The sequence below is a fragment of the Drosophila miranda genome (genome assembly GCF_003369915.1).
Source record: "Drosophila miranda strain MSH22 chromosome Y unlocalized genomic scaffold, D.miranda_PacBio2.1 Contig_Y1_pilon, whole genome shotgun sequence".
NCBI classification, from domain to species: domain Eukaryota; kingdom Metazoa; phylum Arthropoda; class Insecta; order Diptera; family Drosophilidae; genus Drosophila; species Drosophila miranda.
The window spans coordinates 11131065-11140407 of record NW_022881603.1 but is presented as its reverse complement, the minus strand read 5'-3'; the positions used below and the strand labels follow the sequence as shown (position 1 = coordinate 11140407).

The 9343-nt window shown below is 45.7% G+C and overlaps 1 long non-coding RNA gene and 1 pseudogene across 1 annotated transcript; one reads left to right on the top strand and one right to left on the bottom strand.

The window, feature by feature from the left end:
- Positions 1-4037, top strand: LOC117191410 (annotated as a pseudogene).
- A 3609-nt stretch (positions 4038-7646) lies between these two features.
- LOC117191984 lies at positions 7647-8372 on the bottom strand. The gene is made up of 3 exons (XR_004474132.1): positions 8288-8372; positions 7804-8221; positions 7647-7738 (listed from the first exon to the last, which is right to left on the bottom strand). It is a non-coding gene; the product is annotated as an uncharacterized LOC117191984 (long non-coding RNA).
- Positions 8373-9343: the final 971 nt, after the last annotated feature.

Genomic DNA, 9343 nt, shown 5'->3' with positions numbered 1-9343 from the left:
ATGCCCAGACCTTTATCAGCGTTTAGTCGACCACTTTGTAGCCCACATTCACGCTTCGAATAAGTTATTTGCCAGAGGCGTGCGCGTGCGGCAGTGTTTGGCTCTTACTCTCCGGAACGCAAAATCCATAACCGGCTCTGGCTCTGGACGTTTGTCTGTCAGAATGAAAGTGAGTTTCCACTGAGATAGAGGTCTTCTCAAAATACATCACTATCTACAAGTAGGCACTCGTAGGCAAAAGTCTGGCCACCTAGTGTTTGTCGATTCCTTTCACGCCGTTGTCGGCGGCGTCTTAAATTATAATCCATCAAACAATCTTATCTGCCACGGCTTGCACTTTCCTACGCAGCCCACCAAGTAAATACCCAGCCTAGCCGGCCCATTTTTGTAGTTTGACTCAAGAAATCGAAATCGGTACTTATGTATACCCATGTACTATGTACTTTGTGCCTTATACAATAGAGTTCGAGTGCCATGCACTCGTTGTGTGCCCTTCCTGAACTTTTGCGTTTAATCTGGGAACAGATTACAATAGATTAGAAACCAAATTTATATATACACAACAATTTATATATAGCCAAACGGCATAGCTTCTGGCTTCGATAAGAATATCCGCTAATACGCTAGTTGGAATTTAGTTTTCAATGGGCTCTCCCTTGTAGCTCCTTTATCAGTCAGGTGGCACCTGTTTGGAAGCACAAGAGATTTCTTATGACTAATCCCCTAAATGGAAAACGTTCTACGAATTCCAAAATTGGAATTACAATCGGTTTTCTAAAGCAACCAGTTGGAACCCGAATTCTTGGAAAAAGTTCCTTTCCGTTCGGCAACTTCGCACAAGACCTGTCTGGCTTCCACGATATGCTATCGTGTTCCAGCGACTACCGATCGACACATTCTCATTATAAAACGAGGGGGAACGTTGTGAGTTGCTGCGGACACCGCAACTCTACGGTTATACCCGATACTAAGTCAGTATGGCTCTCCTCCGGCAGACGCCGCTAATATTAAACGACACGACAAAGAGTGCGTGCGAGAGAGACAGAAAATCAGTCTGAGCGTGACGTCGAGCGCTGCGTAGCCACTGCAAATTGATTTGTTCCTATTGGCTATTGATCTGATCTGATCCAGATTCAGCAATCTGATAGATATGGTCATTATCTATGATTCTGCGTTTTTAGTTTTCTCGAATGTGCAATATTGTGGATGCAACAGATTTTCGTCCTTTGTGTGGGCGGAAGGGGGTGGGGCGAAATTTTGAGATACACGTTTTATAGTAAGATCTAACAGGAGTGCGGATACCAAATTTGGTTACTCTAGCCTTAATAGTCTCTGAGATTTTTGAATATCCCCAGATTTTCGTCCTTTGCGGGGGCGGAAGGGGGTGTGGCGAAATTTTGAAACAAACTCGTCTCGGTCCGATATATTAGGAGTGTGGATACCAAATTTGGTTGCTCTAGCTTTTGTAGTCTCTGAGATCTAGGCGCTATTGTTTTACTCTAAGCAAAGCCGCCTATGCTACGTGTGTGTTAGAGAGAGACAGGGCGAGAAAAAATGAAATTGTTTTCTTGATGCTGGCTATAATAATAATACGATCCAATTCCGCAGTCTTAAAGATATGGACATTCTCTACAATTCTACGTTTTTGGTTTTCTCATATCTTTAAAATTGTGGATGCCACAGATTTTCGTCCTTTGTGGGGGCGGAAGTGGGCGGGGCGAAGTTTTGAAATATTTTTGTAGCAGTGTCATAACGCAGAAGGCTGGATCCAAAACATCGTTGCTCTAGCTCTTATAGTCTTTGAGCACTAGGCGCTGAAGGGGACGGACAGCCGGACAGACGGACGGACGGACAGACAGACAGGGCTGAATCGACTCGGCTATTGATGCTGATCAAGAATATATATACTTTATGGGGTCGGAAACGATTCCTTCTGGACGTTACACACATCCACTTTTACCACAAATCTAATATACCCCAATACTCATTTTGAGTATCGGGTATAATGATTCATCATTTTATTTCATGGTTCGATACGCCTTTAGATAAGCATGCATTAGGTTATTCGATAGGGGAATATTGAAATTAGTTGATCAGGCGATCATTCCTCCATCGCTTTGTTTGTTGCAGGTCTCTACACGCGTGGCAGGCGGCAGTTCTTCAGGTTCGCCAAGAAAATACCCGCAGTTCGGCGACAGGTGGAGGCGGAGCTTACCAAGGCCAACAATGACTTCGAATCGGCGATCAAGGAGAGCAACGCAGACCCCACATACACGGTGACGCTGCCCGAGAAGGGTCTGAGCAAGGAGGTGATCCTGAAGCTGGTGGACGACCATCTAAAGACAGGTCACTACGAATGGCGCGACGGTCGCGTCTCCGGTGCCGTGTACGGCTACAACCCGGAGCTGGTGCAGCTCGTGACGGAGGTGTATGGCAAGGCGTCGTACACGAATCCCCTCCATGCGGACCTCTTCCCGGGCGTCTGCAAAATGGAGGCCGAGGTGGTGCGTATGGCCTGCAATCTGTTCCATGGAAGCAACGACAGCTGCTGCACCATGACAACCGGCGGCACCGAGTCCATTGTGATGGCCATGAAGGCATACCGGGACTACGCTCGCGAGTACAAGGGAATCACCAGGCAAACATAGTCGTGCCACGCACCGCGCATGCGGCCTTCGACAAGGGTGGCCAATACTTCAACATCCATGTGAGATCTGTGGACGTCGATCCGGAGACCTTCGAGGTCGACATGAAGAAGTTCAAGCGTGCCATCAATAGGAACACCATTCTGGTGAGGATTGACCCATGTTTCCCCAATTTATCCCCACTAATTCTAGCCTTATGCCGCTCCAGCTGGTTGGCTCTGCTCCCAATTTCCCCTACGGCACTATCGACGACATCGAAGCCATCGCCGCTCTGGGCGTAAAGTACGACATTCCCGTCCACGTAGACGCCCTTTGACGTTAAGGGCGTAACCAGCATCTCTGCCGACACGCACAAATACGGATTTGCTCCAAAGGGATCGTCGGTGATCCTGTACTCTGAGAAGAAGTTCAAGGATCACCAGTTCACAGTGACCACCGACTGGCCAGGCGGCGTCTACGGCTTACCCTCTGTAAATGGTTCCCGTGCCGGAGGCATCATCGCCGCCTGCTGGGCCACCATGATGAGCTTCGGCTACGATGGCTATTTGGAGGCTACCAAGCGCATTGTAGACACGGCTCGCTACATTGAGAGGGGGTAAGACTGGGGACGAATGCACTTGGACTACGGCTGACCTTATCGAAACTCCACAGTGTTCGCGACATCGATGGCCTGTTTGTGTTTGGCAAGCCAGCCACTTCCGTCATTGCCTTTGGATCGAATGTGTTTGATATCTTCCGACTGTCGGACTCGCTCTGCAAGCTCGGCTGGAACCTGAATGCTCTGCAGTTCACCTCTGGGTATGATAGATCTATTAAAACCATAGTTAACCATGCTTAAAATTTGGTATTCAGTCTACCAGTATCCACATCTGCGTCACGGACATGCACACCCAGGCCGGAGTGGCAGACAATTTCATTGCCCACCTCCACATCCGCACGGCGGAGATCATGAAGGATCCTGGCCAGCCCGTGGTCGGAAAGATGGCCCTGTACGGCATGGCCCAGAGCATACCCGACCGCTCGGTAATTGGCGAGGTGACCCGCCTCTTCCTGCACTCCATGTACTGCACGCCCAGCCAGAAGTACGCATCTGCCTCAGCTACTGTTCCTACAGCTCCCACCCATGCAAGCATTTCATCTGCAGTGCTACTGTTTTTAGAACCACCTAGAACTCCGTGTTATCCAAGCAATATTTATATATACCTGCAATTAGAGCTGTAGTCGAGGGTACAAAAAGCGTCGTCAACAAAGTTGATTCTGTCTACGATATAATCCTACCAACCGGAGGCAGTCTTTCCTCAAAGAGCTATTTTATTAAAGTGATTGTTCTGTGTAAAGTGTTAGAAAAATATAAGTATAGTACATTTTGTATACTCATCAGTCTATTAAGAATTGATCTCAATTCTCTCGATTCTTGATCAATTTGTTGCCTTTTTCTTCGATTATCGTGTACATTTGTTCCCCAAACAATTAACCATACTCGTAATTGCTTCAGCGTGGGCCCCTGCATTCCGGTCTGATCGGATCTGACCCGATCTGGTGCGATCTGTCAGACGCTTTGCCACGCGTCGGCGTTTTAATTTAGCTGTTGCCCACCTGACACGCCCATTTCCTTTGTGTAATTTATGCCGGTTTTCTCGGGCTCTGTTCAAATTGTTTCAAATAAATTTCAGTAGCGGAAACATTTATCTAAACGACTGCCAGCCAGAATCAGCCAGTGTCATTTTTTCAGGAGAAATTTCGAAAAAATTAAAAATAGCCAAAAACCGAGCAACAAGTGCCATTCGGCGGAGGTGGAGATCAATTGGAGGCATTCATTTTGGACTGCAACAAAGGCGAAACCTGTCACATTAACAAGATGCCCACGCTGACACCCTGCTACCCCACCTTCTGCCCTCCAATCCTCTGTCTTCCCTGTAGGCCTTATGGGCTCGCATTATGGCCCCAACAAATTCGGCTCAAACCGGGTTGCAAAAAAAGTTTACTTCGTTTTAAAAAAGTTTTAAAAAAAATAATATAAGACAATAAATATTTTTTTGAGAAAAAATAAAACCTGATTTCTTTTAAAAATTGCATAAATAAGTAAAACTTTCCTCATTGTTGGGGCCAGCAGTTTATCGAAAGGGGAAGGGGGAAAGTGGCGCCCAGAAGGTTGATCCCACTTTTCCGTTCTACCTGTGTGAGTGCGAGTGTCTGTACTCATTTTGAGTATCGGGTATAAAAACGAGGGGGAACGTTGTGAGTTGCTGCGGACACCGCAACTCTACAGTTATACCCGAAACTTAGTCAGTATGGCTCTCCTCCGGCAGACGCCGCTAATATTAAACGACACGACAAAGAGTGCGTGCGAGAGAGACAGAAAATCAGTCTGAGCGTGAAGTCGGGCGCTGCGTAGCCACTGCAAACTGATTTGTTCCTTTTGGGTATAAAAATGATCCGATCTGATCCAGATTCAGCAGTCTGATAGATATGGTCATTATCTATGATTCTGCGATTTTAGTTTTCCCGAATCTGCAATATTGTGGATTCAACAGATTTTCGTTCTTTGTGGGGGCGGAAGGGGGTGGGGCGAAACTCTGAGATATACGTTTTATAGTGAGATCTAACAGAAGTGCGGATACCAAATTGGGTTACTCTAGCCTTAACAGTCTCTGATATTTGTGGATGCCCCAGATTTTCGTCCTTTGCGGGGGCGGAAGGGGGTGTGGCGAAATTTGGACACGAAACGGTCAAGGTCCGATATCACAGGAGTGTGGATACCAAATTTGGTTGCTCTGGCTCTTATAGGTTCTGAGATCCTTGAACTCATATTTTGCAATTGGCAAAGCCGACCATGAAACCTGTGTGTTAGAGAGAGACAGAGCGAGAAAGAATGAAATTGTTTTCTTGATTCTGGCTATAATAATTATACGATCTGGTTGAGATCTTACATTCTAGAACATATAGTCATCTCCTACGATTCTGCGTTTTTGGTTTTATCGTATCTTTAAAAATGTGGATGCCACAGATTTTCGTTCTTTGTGGGGCGGAAGTGGGCGGGGCGAAGTTTTGAAATATTTTTGTAGCAGTGACATATCACAGAAGTCTGGATCCAAAACAACGTTGCTCTAGCTCTTATAGTCTTTGAGCACTAGGCGCTGAAGGGGACGGACAGACGGTCGGACGGACTGGCAGACAGGGCTCAATCGACTCGGCTATTGATGCTGATCAAGAATATATATACTTTATGGGGTCGGAAACGATTCCTTCTGGACGTTACACACATCCACTTTTACCACAAATCTAATATACCCCAATACTCATTTTGAGTATCGGGTATAAAAAGGAAAAGAAACATATGCACATGGGTATTTTGGGTACTTTATCGCATGGCCTACTTATATACTTATTCGTGAAATTAGATCTTGTAAGCCGACACCTCGTACAGCTGGTGGTGGGGACGCCACGTGACCTTCAACAGGCACCGAAAGACAAGACAATGTCCACTCCAGTGCACTTATTTTCCCTCTCTCTGACATCTGTTACCGGGCCAAACCGAAAGTGATGCGGAATGGCCATGCCATGTGGGGCATGTGCAACGACTGCATTTGAAGGTGAGCTTGTCCAATTGGAACGACGACGACAGTTGGGCCCGAGACTTGGAGGCAGACAGCTGTCACAAGCTCTTTGGGGGACCAGCTCCAAGTGGGCTTTTGTTTACATCGCCTTTGGTTCAATGCTCTGTGGCAAGAAGTGGGTTCAATATTTGTGCCACATTTCAGTTCCACGTTCTGTTCTCCCGTCCCATCCCTGTGTGAGCTTGCAGCGATTGGAGCCGAGCTTAAAGCTTGAGTTTCGGACGTGGGAGTTGCATGTTTGATTCGAATTTCGGAATGAAGAAATATCTAGATACGGTTCGTCAGCGTCTCGGTATGCTTCGAGTGGGTGGTAAATCATGATGATGCTTCTCCAAGAAAACGATGAGATGTGATATTCATAAATAAATAAATTAACCAAATAAGGAAACAAGTTTGAAGTGGAAGATTTGGGGGGCATGACTTTTAGGATTGTAACAGAGCTATTTGCCCCCCTCCCATGAATCTCTCCAAGCAGCACAATCAGGAGCCTCAATTGCGTTACTCTTGACTGGCTACTCAGAGCACGTCCTCAAACGGCAGCCCTATCCCAATATGGCCCTCACATTTTGACTGTTCCGAAAACCACTTCATATGCATAACAGAACATTTGGACTGGACCTGTGAGGGTGCGGCAGGGTAGGAAAACCTTTCAACTCGAATTATGCACAATAATCTTACATAAATTTAGGTCTTATCTGTGCGTAGACCCCGAAGGAAACCAGTAATTTGGTGGAGTGGAGGAACAGAGCGCGGCATAAATTAGCTCTGGCACATGTGAAAATCGAAACGGGTTTGTCGCTTCAAGTGAACACAAAACACACAATTACAACAACAGCAGCAGCAACCATAAAAAACTTGTTCTATATTGTATAACATATGGCGTCTGGTTTATCTACGACTTTCTGAACACAACTAAGGATTTATCGATTGCGTTGTATGCGATTGACAGGCGTGTTATTAGATTAGCCTATCCATAGGCACTCGTATCTATGGAGTGACATCTTCATGGAGTAGAACATTTTCTACTTGGTCAAGTGTGGGTGGATCATTAAAGATTATTGGCCTTCAGCTCGATCTAATAATGGGCCTGGCCCTGACCTTTCATATACAGATTTTCATCGCACCAATTAGTTCCAATTCATTGAATACTTCCATGGCATGGCTCAGAGTCGAGTCTGACCATTAGCAGCGCCAAAAAAAGTATAATTAAAAGATGCCCCTCGATCCACCCGCTCACCCCAAACAGAGCTTACTCTCTCAAGCACTGAGAGAAGCTGGAGAGATACAGATACAATATCTATGTACTATGCAGGGGGTAATACTCACTCACACACAAAAGATATTTAATTGCTTTTAATGCAGATGTTGAGTTCACTTTCTTTTCGCAATTAAGAGAAAATGCTCGGGCCCGTTCTGAGAGGCTCAGTCTCGTTCGAACTGCGCCCCAATCGGGAGGCTCAAGGCGAAGTTTAGCGGCTGAAACGAATAGTAAACGGTAATTGATTTGCTTATTAGGGAAATGTGTCTGAAAAAAAACAAACCAATTTAATCATCCTCGCCAGCCTGTCCCCAGACACCTGTCTTTCCAGCCTGGTCGCTCTCATTGTCCGTTTGGAGGATTGCGTGAGCCGAGCCCCTTAAAAACCGTATCTAAGTTTAGACGATTTCATCATATTCTGCTTTGCGTATTCATTAGATAGAGATACACGCTTCTGCAGCGGTTGTCTGACGCTATTCGTAGTCTGTTGTTGGCTTTCGCAAATTAGCTTATATGCGCTTAGCTCCATTGGTGAATGTTTATTTGGTATTTGGCCTGGCGCAGCGCAATCTGTCTCTCTGGCTGTTGCTGGCTCCTCACGTTTCGTAGCTGGTGAAATGCTTAGATACTATAAAACCAGAAAGAAGAAAGGGTAGCCTCGGGCGTCGAAGCCTTGGATATGATATCATACATCATACCCTCTGAAAGATTATACAAGATATCTCTGCACTGACAGCTCGATTAAAATTCATATCTCACGCTCTGACCTTTTACAGATCCATACGACAACGAACCCAACGAGGGAGGCGCAGGCGGTGGAGGCGGAGGAGGTGTAGACGACTGGGGAGGTGGGTTGCAGGAGTAGAAGGCGCTGTGGAGGGACTGCGACCCAACTCAACTCCAATTGCAAGTCGCGGCAATCGCAGTCTCAAATTATATGCCAGCCGCAGCATTTCCATAAGTTTTTGGTGGAAACTGGCTGCGAACAAAGCGAATTTCAAATGTGAGCCAATCACAAAAACTACGGCAAAAAATAACCAAAAATAGCGTGCAAGAAAAAAGAAATATTGTGAAAAGAAAACAACAAAAGAAACAAGGCAAAAGTATTTCCAAATTTTTGAAAGTGCATTGAAAACGAAAGGTGATTAATTGGCAATGGGCAAAATCGTTAATTAATATAAATTAAAAAACCCAAAAAGATACTCCAAAAACGCGATAAAGCAACTTGCATGTTCGGATAAAGAGAGTTTGGCGCTTTTTTAAACGCCAGCGACTAAAGACGCGCTCGCGTTTTTCTTACAACAAAAAAGCGGAAGAGAGATAACAAAAAACGGGGGGGAACGTTGTGAGTTGCTGCGGACACCGCAACTCTACGGTTATACCCGATACTAAGTCAGTATGGCTCTCCTCCGACAGAGGTCGCTAATATTAAACGACACGACAAAGAGTGCGTGCGAGAGAGACAGAAAATCAGTCTGAGCGTGACGTCGGGCGCTGCGTAGCCACTGCAAATTGATTTGTTCCTATTGGCTATAAAAATGATCTGATCTGATCCAGATTCAGCAATCTGATAGATATGGTCATTATCTATGATTCTGCGTTTTTAGTTTTCTCGAATGTGCAATATTGTGGATGCAACAGATTTTCGTCTTTTGTGTGGGCGGAAGGGGGTGGGGCGAAATTTTGAGATACACGTTTTATAGTAAGATCTAACAGGAGTGCGGATACCAAATTTGGTTACTCTAGCCTTAATAGTCTCTGAGATTTTTGAATATCCCCAGATTTTCGTCCTTTGCGGGGGCGGAAGGGGGTGTGGCGAAATT